The sequence below is a fragment of the Schistocerca serialis genome, chromosome 9 (genome assembly GCF_023864345.2).
Source record: "Schistocerca serialis cubense isolate TAMUIC-IGC-003099 chromosome 9, iqSchSeri2.2, whole genome shotgun sequence".
NCBI classification, from domain to species: Eukaryota; Metazoa; Arthropoda; class Insecta; order Orthoptera; family Acrididae; genus Schistocerca; species Schistocerca serialis.
In genome coordinates, this window is record NC_064646.1 from 207,114,251 (window position 1) to 207,132,235 (window position 17,985).

Below are 17,985 nucleotides of genomic sequence, written 5' to 3' on the forward strand. Positions count from 1 at the left end.
GTACACTTTTACCCCATTACCGATGGGAGTGCGGATGCAGTGTCTAGTGTTAGTTACGCCATCAGGATGGCCATTGCGTTGCATTTATACTTAATTTCGTTTTCTTATTGTTTAATTACTTTCTTTAGCCCTAGAAGGACACCATTCTATGAATGAAGATGTTTTGCTTAGCCTCCCTCCCACACCTACAAGAAAATAAAAAAAATACCAAAAAATAAAAAATATAGGAGACGGTTCAGGGGTAGGGAGAGGGCCCCAGGTTTCGACGCCTGCCCACCCTGTCTCCAGGGCTCTGAAGCTGACTGCCCTACCTTTTTTATATAAAAATCAGACATATACAAAAAAAGCCTTGTGGAGCTTAAAGTCAATAGTGTCCCACCGGCCCTTGCCTTTTGTTTCTAATTACTTTATTTGATGTAAATATTTCTAACTTATCATTTCCTCTAGTGTGATAACTAATCGGATCTTTACTGAAACTTGGTAATTCTCTACCCTGAGTAAGCTGTTGGTAAATGCTACTAAGTGAGGGATCCTAAACCAATTGTTCAGCCAAATCTGAAATAATTTTCAATCTCACTAAGAGCCAATTACAGTGACCAGAATCCTGCACACATTCTGCGTCCTTCCCACTACCATTAAACATTCTACGGAGGGAATCAGCCAGCTGATTAGCGCTATTCTGAATATGCTTAACCGTTAAACGGAACGCTGACAGCCCACCTTACTATACAACATACAACTGCTGTAATGAAACTATTTAGAATTTAGACCCTCCTGAAACTTCTCGCATACCTGTTGACAATATCATAAAGAAGGCATCAGATCTTTCTTATAGATGGAAAACCTGTAAAGGTAAGGACGCCTGGGTCTGCTTCATCTCTTACGAAATGCTAGATGAAATCATCAACGGTACAGATATAGAAAACAGACGAGCAGCAGTTTCACATGATAAAACATGTACAAACGTTTCACTTGTCGAAATGGCTCGGTTCTTAGTCTTTTATTGCAGTATGGTGTTGAGAAAAGTTGGGATGTTACTGTACGAGAATAATTCTCGGATGATAAGGCAAATCCCAGTATACGTCAGTACATAGAGTAGAGGATATAAGGAGAATAACAAGATTCGCTGACTTGGTCACACATAAAGTTCTACCTGTAGACGACAAACTTGCAGATGTTCGCTATGTATGAGAACTGTTTTGTGACAACTGTAGAAAAAGAAAGATTGGTTCAAATGGCTCTGAGCAGTATGCGACTTAACTTCTGAGGTCATCAGTCGCCTAGAACTTAGAACTAATTAAACCTAACTAACTTAAGGGCATCACACACATCCATGCCCGAGGCAGGATTCGAACCTGCGACCGTAGCGGTCGCCCGGCTCCAGACTGTAGCGCCTAGAACCGCACGGCCACTCCGGCCGGCAAAAGAAAGATTCCTAATGCTTCGCTCGTAATTGACGAACTGTTACTCCCACTCCGTGGAAGATGCGGTTTTCTCCAGTATATGCTCCACATACAAGAGAGAAATTTTCATTTACATCTGAAGACCCTGTAATTTCAGTCATAATTTTTTTCTGCAAACAGTCGTCGCTTATCTCTGCTACGTTTTTCGACTGCGCTATTACCAGCGTTGTCTCATGAGGAGTTCGAGTTAGAATCATTACACATGCTGTATCAAGTTTACGACGCTTCCTTCTTGAACCGTCTACACTGGTTGATGGAAAGGGTCTAATTTTCTTTGCTGGAACATAGTCATGAAAGGCATTCGGCGAGTCTGGGGAGTCTGAGGATGTGTGCAGTGGGTGTGTGGTTGAATGAGAAAGTCTGGACGCTTCATTCTCATCCCTTTGAGGTTCAGGCTGGTCGGTGACAGATGAGACAGGAAAGTCACCTTCGGTAAAAACATGTCTATCCATTGGGCGTAGTCCACTTGCTCGGAAACCATAGTCGCTGCCCTAGGGAAGGCTACTCCAAGTGAGGTCATTATGTACTATGGTTTTATTGTCTCCCAGGATTCTCCCTTAGTTTTGTTGCAACTGCTGACCCAAAGTATGTATTAAACGGTTTGAAGAAACCACGTTCAAAGGCTGCATGCGGTGTGTGCGATGAGATGGCAGCGATAACATGATTATCCCATTTTTCAAGCAATTTCTATGGCGCCTTGACTTTTGTTGTGGCCACAAAGTGCTCCATCCATCTACAGAAAACTTCCGCATTCATCCATCCCTTCTCTTGGCAACAAAATATTGCCCCAGGAGGTGCTCCAAAAGAAAGAGGTTCCATCACTATCTTCCTAGGACAGACGAGCAGCGGTGTCACATAGACTCCTGAAGCACTAAGAGCGTAGAATCCTGTCACATTTTGCGCTCGTTCACAACTTCTGATAGTTCCTCCTTGATGTTTTCCTTTCTTAGCAAGCCATCCTTTCTTACCAGCCGATCTCTGGTCCATGTTGAAGCGAGTGTTGATTTTATTGGCCTCTGCTATTTTGAAAGCTAGCTTCATCAAACTCCTCCCGGTCACACAGAAAAGAATGATAAACTACTCTTTGAAGGTAAACAAGACGTCAATTACACTGAAGAATATTGATCGTGGCAAGTTTAATTAAGCTCTGAATTAACTTAATTCTATTACTGCTACATTTTCGCAAACATTTAGTAAGGCAATTGAAATTACAGACCCATAAAACAAGCTTTTCAGGTGTAGCAGATGCTGAACAAGGTCATATTCGGCTGCAGGAGGCAAATCCATTGGACGGTCAATGGGAACGTCAGATTCTGTCGTCTTCTTGTGGGAAATGTATCTCTCGACAGTCGTTTTGGGAATAATGTTATTCACCGTCGACACGTCAGCACCTTTCCCGTTGTTATCTGTCCGCCCTCGTTAGCTGAATGCTGCGGAATGCCACGCCAAGCGACCAGGTTTCGATTCCCGGTTGGGGCAGGAGATTTTCTCCGCTCAGGGATTGGATGCTGTGTTGTCCTCATAATCATTTCATCCCCCTCTCCGATACGTAAGTCGCCCAATGTGACGTCGAATGCGATAAGCACTTGCCCTCGACGGCCGAACTTCCCCGAATGGTGGACTCCCGGCCCACAATGCCGTACGCTCATTTCTACTGCTGTTAATGCCAATGCCAAATCATGTTTTCATTTAGCATATTTTCCTTTTGCTTTTCTGGATTTCCTGGTGGTCATCTGGACGACTATACGAGTTGATAGACTGGTGTGTAATCTGGACCAGTGGACCAAATTACACATTTCAGTGTGGTCCAAATTACACGAGAGAGAACAGCTCAAAGAATGTCGAAGCAGCATTACACCATCACAATATATTTTGAATATACCAGTGAACTTACCTTAGAATTGTTCTGTGGACAATACATTACGCTACAACTGGTCTCAAAAAATGAAATGAACGTGTGGCATCGTTGGCCGGGAGGACCCTATTCTGGGAAGTTCGGCCGCCAATTGCAAATCTTATTTCGTTCGACGTCATATTGGGCGACTTGCGCGCCGGTGATGAGGATGAAATGATAATGAGGACAACACAACACCCAGTCCCCGAATGGAGAATATCTCCATCCCAGCCGGGAATTGAACCCAGGCCCGCTTGCATCGGAGGCGGACACGTCACCACCCAGCTAAGCAGGCGGACAGCTGGTGACAATTTATAAGTAACGCGTGCCGCGAGAACACACCACCCTCTCAGGCCGTCTTTTGCACTCGAGTGACGGTAGATGGTGGTGGCACATGCTTTGCACGGCCGATCAGAGAGGTATCTGGAAAGTGATGGCGTCTATCGTGCTTGCACCGAAGTAAGGATTGGTCCGAATTACACGTTGGTCGATATTACAAGGACTTCCCTACTATTCAAGTGCAGGGAGCTACAACAAGGTCTGTACTTTTTCGTCCCATCTGCTGACGTCTTGGGAATGACTATGACACCTGCTCCCAAAGGCTAGTGCTCTCATCTAATATGCACTGTTCAGTTACGAAGTCGTCCATAATTGGCGGTAAATAGCCGATCAGTTCTAGGCGCTTCGGTCTGGAACCGCACTACCGCTACGGTCGCAGGTTCAAATTTTGCCTCGGGCATGGATGTGTGTGATGTCCTTAGGTTAGTTAGGTTTAAGTAGTTCTAAGTTCTAGGCAACTAATGACCTGAGATGTTAAGTCCCATAGTACTCAGAGCCATTTGAACAATTTTTTTTTTTTTTTGGGTAAATATCGGAGCACAGGAAACAGTTTACTGTATACAGCTGCTTCACTCCATGTTGGAATTCTATGTTTCATTAAGGGCATTATGTGCCTGGGGCCCTGAGGATTAAATAGATTCTCGAATTCCGGAAATAATATTCCCATTTCCACCTTCACTGTTCCCTCCAAATCCTATAGCTTTACACATAACGCAATTGTCGTGGCGGCTTGCATGTTGCTATGGTCCACACGTGTTGTAATCCCATCTTATTCATCAAAATTGTTTAATCTTGCTGCCAATAATCCTTCGGTTAACTTCAACTGATGGGCGGCAAAGTTATTGACCATGATAGGTACCGCTTATCCACCATCCATTAATCGCACATGTACAAAACTTCATCATATGGAAGACGATGATGCATCCAGCACACCATTGTCTGCTGCTGCCTGCATCACACGCAAGGTAATAGGTAGTACGGGTCTGTACCCATCTAAAGTAGGTTCCCATTGCGATCTGGCACTATATGGTGCGAATTAAGTCTTAGTGTTTTTGTCTACAGTTTAACTGGTTTGTTCCTTAAGCCACACGAACCTAGCGATAGGGTTTAATATATACCTAGTGACAGTTTAGCCAACTTGGAACAATGTCTTCTTGAGTTTGGCATGATATTTGAATAGAAAGTCTAGCTATAGGACAACGCTATTACCTTCACTTATATTAGACACCCCTTCCATGCATTCCTGAAATCGTTTCGCACCAAACTGAAAAGAAAACCCGCTGAAACCAGTGACCTCACGTCATTATCTCCCACCCCACGGAAACTATAGCATGATGGGTTTAACGGTTTTCTACCTACGATGTATAGACTTGCCATTGACACTTGCATTCCTGTGTCCAACAAGTATGTATGGTTCTTCCTCTTGCGAATCCTAGTACGCCACATTTCACATCCGCACACGGTTCTGCAGCATTTCAATTCAATCGAAATGCCACGCGATGAGCTTGGGGTCCTTGTTTGCGTTTAATTCCGGAACATTCTGTCCCTTTTCATTCGAGTCCTTGCTTCCACAGCCCCGCCTATGAAGCTCAACCACGGTACACATCGCGCGTTGAAGCTTACGTTCAGTGCCTTTGGCCGTGCCCTGGGATGCACACTCATGTAACATCTCATTTAAGCTGATAGAATACCTCTTACGCATTCTGTCATTCTTCTGTCCAGTAGGCAACCTAATGGCAGCGTTAAGGTTGGGGTACCAGCCCGAAACCTCGTAGACGTATCAGTTGGGAGGCTTGTCAGGAAAGCGTCTAAAGCCTGCTTCATCACTTCCCATAGGTTTCCGAGCTTATCTATTAACTATTCTTATTCTACCAACGATAGTTTTCACTCACTTACTGTGTTTCTGTGACGTCCCTCTCAACTACTCCTGAAAAAAAAAGAACTTGATGCTTTTCTATATCGTATAGTGTTGCTTGAACATCCCTTCTCCCTCCCACTCCCTCCCCCGTTCAATCGTAACTTAGCCGTTTGTAACACCAGACTATCTATCCGAAAGCCAACCTTTGCTTCCATCTTCAGATTATACATGGAGGACAATATATCCTCAAATGGCTTGCCAAAAAAGGGAATAATCAAATTAGCAGCAGCTGTATCGGCCATGGGAATAGATAAACTGGATGATGCCCCACAGTCTCTCACATAAATCATTCGATTGTGCATCTCTGTTTTATCTGACTTCAGGTGTGCTACCTGATTTATTAACGACTGAAAAGCTTCAGTCCCAGTAACACCCTGTCCCTCCAGACTCTGTCATTGCAGAAACTTTACCAACAAAACAGCAACTCAAGGACAATATCCAAACCCAGTTATAGAATACTAGCTTAAAACTTATGTCTAGTTATTAGTCACTCCGACCCATTACACTGCCTTGCAGTATGCCCACAACGCTGGAATGTAAAATGTTCCAATGATTCCGACTCTCTATCGTAACATGTTAAACTGTGAACACGTTTTTTGGTTCCAAATGTAAGTTAAATGAAATTTTCAGTATCTAGGTATGGTTGTGTTTCAGTTGAAGTGGCTGCTGAGATGGAAACTTTGAGATAAATTTCATCTGTAAAAGGAAAATCGTATTACATGATTGGCTCAGAAACGCCAAGGGTCAGGTTGAGCCACCTAAGCGGAAAGGTTTCTCCTGTCCTTCATGTTTTCTGGCAGATGTTCTCTGTGAAGTGCAAAGTTACGTGTTTAACTGTGTCTGGTAAGTGTAGGTGGTGTGTGTGTGTGTGTGTGTGTGTGTGTGTGTGTGTGTGTACGTCTGTGTGTGTGTGTGTGTGTGTGTGTGTGTGTGTGTGTGTGTGTGTGTGTGTCTAGTGTGATCTCATTTTGTGTTGGACGATAGAACAGAGAAGGTCTAACCAGGCACCGGCACATAGAGTTCTCCTCTCGAATATCACTGTGTGGTAAGTTCCGCTTAAGATGCAATAGTGTGAGGACGTGTCGTGAGCTCCAACTTCAGGCACCTTTGAGAAGTTTTGCGTCATCTGCGTTTGTGTTTCATCTGTGTGTGTGTGTGTGTGTGTGTGTGTGTGTGTGTGTGTGTGTGTGTTTTTGTGTGGCTGTGTTATTATGTCTAACATGTTGTTGAGTGTTCATTCGCTATTAACCTATCGGTTTAACTAGCAAAATCTCTGCAAGGTTCCAAAGAAGAATACCCTGGAACTTGAATTCGACAAGTTCACTGGAGGTACATGATTAGATATTCTATACAGTAGGAATCACAAGAGATTATGTTCACACAGCGTTTTATGTCTTGGGACGGTATAACATTTTCATAAAACGGCTAAATCCTGAGTTATTGGAACGGCTATTAATGAACATAGAGGTGGAAGTATGTTTTATCATCACGACAGAACTCTCCAGTACTATATATGTCACCTGTTCAGGTGTTTACTATAAAGCTGTTCATGTCTTTGATCAACTGCATCAAGTAGAAGACTGCTTTCAGAAACAAGTACTAACCAAATATAGAGATGTTATAAACATTACAAATCAACGCTTCTCCAGTCAACATAGGTTGCCATTTTTCAGTGACAAGCACGCATAAATGCAGATAAAAATCAATATTCCGTCCCATATCATGGTTGCAGCATACATAATACAGGTTTGATATTCAACCCGAACTTTCACGTGCTTTAGGTGTAATAAAACGGTGACCTTCGTCAAAACTGTCCTAAAGGGGTTTCCGTTTTGCAAAGCTCTCTGCAGCCATGTAAGAAATTGGCCTTAGCCTTAGCAGATGAAAATTTCTCAAGTGCCGAAATTCAGCCCAGTCCATCCGGAACCGAACAAAACTCAGGCCCATTACGTAATAAAGACATTCCACCACTGAAAAGCAGAACCAACATCGAACGTTCTATACGAAAACCGTTGCTTCACTGACTGCCACTAAGAGACGACGAACGTGCGGTGGAAACAGTGTCGATGGCGGCATTACCGAAACTGGCAGTCGCCTAAAATGGACACTCAAGTGCGTGCGTCTTTTGCACTATCCATTCTTATTATAAAAAGTATTTATGTATTTATGTATATCCTCATCTTATCCTAAGTCAGTGGACCGATATCGACCAAACGTGGTACATATATCACTTCTTGCATGGGAAGAATCAGTATGGGGATAAGAACGATGTACGTATCAAAGAGGAGAAGATGGAAGGGAAAAAGTAGGGTAGTTCACAAAGCACTAATTCCCAGTATTTATCATCAGTATTTGAGAATGGGTGACTCCCAACAAAGTTTACACATAATGTAAGGCCTTTATGAAACTTCTGCCCGCTGACATCCCCTATTAAATGAGGAAAGAAAATAAGAATATCGCCTACAACATTTTCGCTCTTTATACAGTGAAACTTCCGCATCACACGTGTCCTTAAAATTTATTATTTCTCTGTTACTAACTCTATTCTCAACACATTTCGCAGAGAATATCCGCAGTAGCAAAGTTATATCATTGTGCTACGTGTAGTTCTGGAGGTATAGCATAGAGTTCGAACTCTGGGTAAACTGGAGGGCAATATTGTCGACAGATACTGGTGCATTACGTTTAAAAATATGTTTGACATTCGTTAAAATTATGTGAGACGTATGTGAGATGTGGGTACTTTGGTGAGGCCATGGGTAGGAATCTCCTCCTAAATTCCTGGATCGATTTCCACAAATCTTGGTACACGTGTTACTTACTGTCTGCAAAAAAGTACTGTGGGGGTAAGAAGCAGCATCCTCCTACTGGATGGGTGTCATAAATGGGAGAAAGAAGTGGGAGGAAGAGATGGTCAAGCAGAGATGGGGAAGAAAGACATGCACACAGATAGAGGGCAGAGGAGACAGATATTAGGGGGAAACGGAAGTGAACAGAGAAAGGGAAAGAGAAGATGGATTAAGAAAGGGGGAAAGATGAGATGGACAAAAGAATAAAAGCGGAAGGGATGGACAGAGAGAGGGGGAGGAGGAAAGAAACAGAGAAAGGGAAGTGGTGATGACCAGAGAAATAGTAGAGGATGAGATGGACAGAGAGAGGGAGAGCAGGAGGTGGGCAGAGAGAGGGAAGGGGGAGATGGATAGAGGGAGAGAGAGATGATAAATAGAGACGGAGGAAGGTAAATGGGAAGGAGGTATGGACTCAGAAGGGGAGGAGGCGATGGAGTGAGAGGAAAGGGCCGGATGACTAAGGGGGAGGAGCATATGCACAGAGAGAGGAGTGGGGAAAAGCTCATGCCCAGAGGGAGGGCCGGTAGGAGATGGACAGAGCGTGGATCAGGAGACAAAAAATGTGAGGGGGGCGCGAAAATGGCAGGCAGAAAGTGAGTAAGAAGGAGATGGACAGAGAGGAGGGTGCAGGAGAGGGATAAAGAGAGGGTGAATGAGGAGATTGGCTAATAGAACTGCAATAAATACATACCAGGGCAAAGCTAGATAATAAAGTTTTCAGTGACTCAATGGCACAAGAGTTCAATCAATTATTGGAACGACTACATGAAATAGTAGCCTCATCTTCCATAAGTTTTTCCGACCACATTGTACACCAGCGAACAGAATAAGGTCACGCCAGTAAGGAAACCACTACACTGCTGTAATGCATACATGGGTCTGACTCCGATACTGCCCTCTTACAAGAAGTGACAATACACAAACATTCTCTTACCAAATTTGCGCGGCTGCATGCCCGAAATTTAATGGATTATTCATTACGCCGCGAGAAGTTGAAAATGCACATTCTCTTACCAATACGTATGTTTTTGGATAGGGTCCGCCATTAGCAAAACAGTTTTGTTTTTTAACCCAAAGATGTTTCACTTCAGTTGCAGCATCATCAGTGGGCTTTTATTCTTCATCTGTTAAAGATAAAGTGTGTTCATTGCTGTTTGTATACACGTTGCTATTACTTTTTAAATCTTAACCACAGATATTTTAAAAACACATAAATTACGAATTCATACCTTTTTACCACACGGTGTGGTTTTTATGATTAATAGCTACATGTATACAAACAGCAAAGAACACTCTTTATCTTTAACAGATGAAAAGTAAAAGCCCACTGAAGATGTTGGAACTGCAGTGAAACATGTTTGAGTTAAAAATAAAATTGTGTTTTGCTAACGGCGGACCCTATCAAGAAACATACCTATTGTTAAAGCAAACACGGAAGAAAAGAGCTTCAACCTCTAGATGATTATTCTCTTACCAGTCTACCAGCGACAACATTCCAAGACTGTCAGCATATGCACACAAACAGGAAGAAAGTGACAGCCAAGAAGTAAATGCAGAGTAGCTGAATGGAAAGCCACCCTATTAACATGCTCAGAAACACAGACGAATACGTGGTCAATATGACTTGCCTGCCACCTTCACCTGCAGGACGAAGCAGCATCAGAGCAAGTAGTAGCAGAAAATTATTCAGCGCAACTTAAAACACACCAAAAGAAAGAAGTAGAGTAATACACCCATAGCAAATGATGATGAAAGTCACGAATCCGACACTGTAAAAGAAACAGAAATTGAATGATCCAAAGACGTAAAATAATCGTACTGAATGCAAAACAAGCTAATCAAGTAACGCCGCAGGCATACACAACTACTACCCCTAACAGACTCACGCCTGATTTAAGAAGAGCTGCACTGCAGTAATGCATACATTAGTCTGACACTATTATTACCCTGTTACAAGAAGTGACACAAATAACCTCAGATTTGCCTTGGTTCCCAACAATCGTGAACTTCGCCTTCTGAATGTTCACTCTGAGACACGGAAGAGAAAACATCGGCGAGCTACCACAGTGTCAACACTTTCTACCCAGCTAGTGCTCACGCACTGTAAGCAGTGACAGTTCGTAAAGGTGTCTGATATATTTCCACAGGCTCTGCCAAAGCGTATAAAGTTTTGCTACCCTGCGATCACCACCACTGACCGTGAATATTGCGGCCCGCGCTGTTACACAAACTTCCCAACACCAGAGGCATAATACTACAGTGAATACTGATACACTTCATGAACCAATCAGTGACATGATTACCGACGCAATCATCTCACCTCATAACGCAAAAACACACCAACATGTTCCTGCTATCGATGAACATGCAACAAGGGACCTGTAGCTCTCACAGAAACGTCAACGAGACTGCGCGGAGAAGAAAGGTCACGACAACCATCGAAGAAGGAACTATCATCCACTAACACGTAAGTTACAATGATAACCTACAAGCAACTGAAGACAAAGGGTATTTCATCTTATTTGTTAAAAGAAGAGATAAAAGCACAGGCAGCCTTCACCCTATGACACTAGGCAAACGCAATAGACGGGAATGTGGGTAATTATTCAAGTAAATAACCAATACTACGGTGGCAAAGATTTAGATTGTGTTAGGATTAACTGTAAATGCTTTGGCTAACATTCTTTCTTAGACAAAGCAAATTTGGAGGCATATGTTCCGATGTTTTCACTACTAAACATGGCATCATGAATAATTTTGAAACCTCTCTTACGGAGAAAGAATTGCTAACGGAAATAACGTGTTGCTGCGAAGTATTTGGCATCAGGAGGTTTAGTAAAACTGTGAACCTGAACAGCCTCTTATAGTGCTATGTCGCTTGCTTTTGGGTTATAGCAGCAAATAGTGCAGAAACACAAGATGTTTGTGCTGTGCAGGCCCACACAGAAGCGATGCCTCTAGGAGGGCCAATCAACCAACCCATATTATTGTGCCGATTCTCGTGTTGCCCTACCCGAACCGGTCCAATGTATGTTACATACAAGGCAAAAAAACCCTCATGTCTCTGAATAATTTTACCGTTTGAAAAGCATCAGCTGTGTTTGAGCACAGACCTCATGCGAGTGCAATAACTTCCACCTCAAACATTCCGAGACAGGGTATAGAATTTCCGCCCCATCCCAAAATGGTTCAAATGGCTCTGAGCACTATGGGACTCAACCGCTGAGGTCATTAGCCCCCTAGAACTTAGAACTAGTTAAACCTAACTAACCTAAGGACATCACAAACATCCATGCCCGAGGCAGGATTCGAACCTGCGACCGTAGCGGTCTTGCGGTTCCAGACTGCAGCGCCTTTAACCGCACGGCCACTTCGGCCGGTGCCCCATCCCACTCAACCGTGGCTCAACGCAGTTATCAGCACAGCAATGTACCATCCAGAACCTTGACTTCCTCTAGCTCAAATGGGTCCCAACCCATAACCACCACAACATCGTAGACTCCGCATCAGAGTGATGTTCAGAAATACTCGACAACACCATTTTACGTATAATTATGGCTGTGAAGAATGATATACCGTACCAGCAGGGCACTGATGGGCGCACGCCAGTATTACAAACTGAATCCAGTTGCCAATTATAAATACACTCCTGGAAATTGAAATAAGAACACCGTGAATTCATTGTCCCAGGAAGGGGAAACTTTATTGACACATTCCTGGGGTCAGATACATCACATGATCACACTGACAGAACCACAGGCACATAGACACAGGCAACAGAGCATGCACAATGTCGGCACTAGTACAGTGTATATCCACCTTTCGCAGCAATGCAGGCTGCTATTCTCCCATGGAGACGATCGTAGAGATGCTGGATGTAGTCCTGTGGAACGGCTTGCCATGCCATTTCCACCTGGCGCCTCAGTTGGACCAGCGTTCGTGCTGGACGTGCAGACCGCGTGAGACGACGCTTCATCCAGTCCCAAACATGCTCAATGGGGGACAGATCCGGAGATCTTGCTGGCCAGGGTAGTTGACTTACACCTTCTAGAGCACGTTGGGTGGCACGGGATACATGTGGACGTGCATTGTCCTGTTGGAACAGCAAGTTCCCTTGCCGGTCTAGGAATGGTAGAACGATGGGTTCGATGACGGTTTGGATGTACCGTGCACTATTCAGTGTCCCCTCGACGATCACCAGTGGTGTACGGCCAGTGTAGGAGATCGCTCCCCACACCATGATGCCGGGTGTTGGCCCTGTGTGCCTCGGTCGTATGCAGTCCTGATTGTGGCGCTCACCTGCACGGTGCCAAACACGCATACGACCATCATTGGCACCAAGGCAGAAGCGACTCTCATCGCTGAAGACGACATGTCTCCATTCGTCCCTCCATTCACGCCTGTCGCGACACCACTGGAGGCGGGCTGCACGATGTTGGGGCGTGAGCGGAAGACGGCCTAACGGTGTGCGGGACCGTAGCCCAGCTTCATGGAGACGGTTGCGAATGGTCCTCGCCGATACCCCAGGAGCAACAGTGTCCCTAATTTGCTGGGAAGTGGCGGTGCGGTCCCCTACGGCACTGCGTAGGATCCTACGGTCTTGGCGTGCATCCGTGCGTCGCTGCGGTCCGGTCCCAGGTCGACGGACACGTACACCTTCCGCCGACCACTGGCGACAACATCGATGTACTGTGGAGACCTCATGCCCCACGTGTTGAGCAATTCGGCGGTACGTCCACCCGGCCTCCCGCATGCCCACTATACGCCCTCGCTCAAAGTCCGTCAACTGCACATACGGTTCACGTCCACGCTGTCGCGGCATGCTACCAGTGTTAAAGACTGCGATGGAGCTCCGTATGCCACGACAAACTGGCTGACACTGACGGCAGCGGTGCACAAATGCTGCGCAGCTAGCGCCATTCGACGGCCAACACCGCGGTTCCTGGTGTGTCCGCTGTGCCGTGCGTGTGATCATTGCTTGTACAGCCCTCTCGCAGTGTCCGGAGCAATTATGGTGGGTCTGACACACCGGTGTCAATGTGTTCTTTTTTCCATTTCCAGGAGTGTATATTAAGCACACTCCCCACTCCCTAAAATCTGCTACCATCCAATGGAAATGAAGATCGCCAATGTCAAACAAGGACAGCCTTCCACATTTTCTGCTCGAAAGTAAAGTAGAAATTCGTGCCATCGCAGAAACGTGGTTAAAGCCGAACGAACAGTTATTACTCCCAGGCTCCTTTGTCATTGAAGACGTTAGAGATGATGACTATGGCGGTGCAGCATTGTTGGTAAAGCAACAGAACCCACTTTTCTGTTGTCAGCACAGGCACTCAGCATAACACACTGAAAATGATGGGTATCCGATTGTGCATCAAGGACTCCCATCTCAATTTGTTCTCAGCATACAAAGTACATAATGACAGAAGTTGCAAACAACAGATAAAAATAATAATGGACGCCAGCAAGACAATGCGGGACCATACACGTCCAGAAGTGCTATAGAGTGGCTCCAGAAACACTATTCTGAGTTTAAACACTTCTGCTATCCACCAAACTCTCCACACAAAATGGCTCTGAGCACTATGGGACTTAACATCTGGGGTCATCAGTCCCCTAGAACTTAGAACTACTTAAACCTAACTAACCTAAGGACATCACACACATCCATGCCCGAGGCAGGATTCGAACCTGCGACCGTAGCGGTCGCGCGGTTCCAGGCTGAAGCGCCTAGAACCGCTCGGCCACACTGGCCGGCTCTCTCCACACACGAACATTATTGAGCATATCTGCGATGCAGTGCAACGTGCGGTTCAGACGAGATTTCCACTCCCTTCGTACTATTATGGATTTATGGACAGCACTGCAGGATTCATAATGTCAGTTACCTCCAGCACAACTTCGGACATTAGTCTGCTTGCTCGCGGGGGCCTTACACGATATTAGGAACCTGTACCAGTTTCTTTGGCTCTTCCGTGTACATAGTCGTCAATATGGACTGAATTGGTAATATTCCAAATGTGTACCAACGGCGATTTATGGTTTCTTATCGTGTTACAAGTACGATTATTATAGCACACCACCTCTGTGCGTCCTTACATTTTCGTCTTGTTCACTCGTTCCAGTATGCTGGTACACTGTGGATGAAATATTTGTTTTATAGCAGAATCTTTCCTTCTTTAAGTCTATGTAACTTCGTACCAGAGGGCGACTTAGGCTAATGAATACTCTGTGTTTTCAAAACAAACTGTAGCATAACATTTCCAATGTTCAGACGGCTGTATGAGCCCTTTCTTTCGTCGATTTCTATAAAGCCCATGATTTTGTCGGCCGCCAGTAAATAATGAGAATAACGAAGAAATGGGTCTGAAAGAAAAGGTAATGCTAGTCATTCTAAATGTGATCACTAGCGTGTCCGCGGGGGTACATGTGAAAGGCAGTTAACAAAATGTTTTGAACATTCAGCGGGGTATCCAACATGAGAGTCCGCTCTGGGTTTCTCTTCAGGCTGTCGCTGAAGCTACCATTATGATTTTTTAAGTACTCGCTATCCGGTATTTCAATGTCTGATCAAATGCCGTGTTCATGACGTGGCTATTCTAATAAGAAATGAAGACGAGGCATTGAGAAACATAGCTTAACATCGGAGGAAGAACTTGGTAAATTTAAAATCGTAAATCTCAGGGGATTTGGCAACTTGAATGTAGCATGGTCGCGAGTTGAGGATAGACACAAAACATTAGGAGGCATCTTAGATGGGGGTCTTCTGAAGATGGCAGCAATAATTGGATATGTGTCACAAACAAAGCGAAAGGGGTAACTATGGAAAGTAACTAGGGCACCGTCAACCTAACTGAAAGAAATTAGAATCGTCAACACTTCTGCTTTCTCCAAAATATACTACGTTGCGCTATTCTCTCCAATCCAAAAATGCAATGAAACAGGATAAGACAAGTAACTACCAGGAAATAACACTTTTGTCGTGACCACAGTTTTTATTGACTTTGTTACACCTTACGCTTTTCGGCCTTATGCCATTATCAATATATGGAACATATATCACACCACGTCCTAGAAACCAACAAATAGTAAAACTGAATCTATCCAACATATATAGAGAAAGAGTATATCATAAGTCTTACTCCCGTGACATGTAGGCCGTAAGTTTGATCTTCGCACTATCTGACGATATCCTGTGTTTCTATATGTTGGATGGCTTTATTTATTTTTGTTTATTTGTTGATCCACAACACATTGTGTATCATCTATTTGATCCTCTGAAAACTGCATAACGCCGAGACGGATAAGGCGTAACGAAGTCAACAGTAGCTGTGGTCAAGGCTGAAACGTTATTATAGTTTAAGTGAACAATGGGGACACATCTCTGTCACATACATATGGAGGATAAACATATCCAAGCTGTCATATCATACGCTAACGTAGTCGAAATAGTGTGGTAGGCTTGATCTAGCTCACATCAACAGAAAAGCAAAGGCGTTGTTCCTCAAGACAATACTAACACTGCTAAATGGTAGTCTGAGCGCTATAACAACAAAGCGTCTCCAGTCTGTGGTCCCAGCATGTATACATCCCCCAATAGACAGAAGAAAAATTACTACAAACTAAAACAAAAAGAATTCTACCTCCACGTCAGTAACGCAGACGCTCGTCGCTTTAATAGGAACCAACTGACACGAGATTTCGAACGGGAACGGAAGTAGGAGGAAGAACCGAAGAATACAGAATACAAGCAATGGACCCCGACTGCGAGACTGTATGGACAAATATTTTAAAATACGTGCACCTGACGTTACATATGCACAGTACGGAGTTCTTAACATTACCATTGCAAAAAACGGAATCTCCAAGGAATATAGCTTAATGAAACGGATAAATGCCTCTAATGTGGATTGTTGATTCCCATCTTCATCATTTCAACTTCTTGTGGTCACTTACGTGGCCGTAGATGGATCAGGAAAAGACCTGACCTGCGGACAAGAAGCTCCGAAACCATTTACGTGACGTCCTAACTGAATCCTATCAGAAGAAATGACACTGTAATGTGATTACTAGGACATTACTCTCAGTTACAGAATTAACATCGAAGGGAGTGACAACTTTACGGAAGTAACTACTGGGACAAGGCTTACTGGTGAAGCAGAAGTGTCGATAACACAAGAAGGTTATTTGGCAACATGCTGCAAATAACAATTGATAAACTTGGAATAGGAGAGTCCATTGGCGGATTGATGCATGACAGGAAAGAGACCAATATACTTTACAAGAAGAAATTTAAATTAGAAAACAACTTTACTGGTAGGGAACGTTATTTTATTGCTATGTTTTTGTTATTTAGCTTATTTTAGACGCATATTTTTATTGTGATTTTTCATGTATGTAAATACCAGATGTTAATAAAGTAAGAAATGGGGGGTGGACACCAGATTTAACGCCACCTTTCACCGCAGGGATCACCATCAACAGTGTCACTTGCCCTCGTTTGATGAGACAGTGCAGAGAAGTTTAGAATGTAATCCAGGAGATTAGCACGAAGACTCGACATCAGCGAGTTTGCACCGCTATCCCTCCTCCAATTTGCCTTAAAGGCAAACGGGTAGCAACCAACAGCATGGAGCGTATACAAGCAGTCATCCATCCAAACACTGACTACCACCGACGTTGCATAATTCTGGTAAACTGACGAGCACCTCTTAAATAAAATTCTTCAGGGTATCAGACCGCATCGTCATAATTTAAAATGCGCCAACGTTTCGGCCAGCGTTGCAGCTAGCTTTCATCAGGGCCTTACGTTAACGTAAGGCCCTGATGAAGGCTAGCTGCAACGCTGGCCGAAACGTTGGCGCATTTTAAATTATGACGATGCGGTCTGATACCCTGAAGAATTTTATTGAAGAAGACAACGGCCGCGGAAGCCTACGCTTACATTTGACGAGCACCTGCGTATTCAACGAAGAAAAGCTGTGGGCCGAATTGTGCTGTCACCCTCTTTCAGGTCTCCATCACATACTAGGCGTTGTGGGGTAAAGACTCCAAGCCCATCTGCATAGCGCGAATTACTTCTACAAGTTGCACTTCGAAGACATATGTAGTGAATACTCTAGTTGTTTGAGGTGAGTTGTAAGGATTATGGTTTCAGTCTTGCCTTAGTTTGACTTTGGTTAAATTCCACTTAAATCATTTCGTTGCGCTATAAGAAAGTTACTACCATTGCGAAACTAAAGACAATGTCATTCAGATTGCAGTTTATTTATGTATGGGACCAATATCATATACAGGGGCAATGTTTCAGAGAATTGAAAATGTAGTCGCAGTCTTTCATAAGCTCGCAGGATAAGGTTTAATGTAATGGAAGACTTTCAATCTCTCTGTTTTAAGATGGCATGTGAAATATAATATTCTGTAGACGAATAAACTGTTTAACTATCTTGACTGTCAAGATCCTTACACACAGAATGGCAGACTGAATATTCTTGTCTGTCACCGTGCATCTACATTCACACT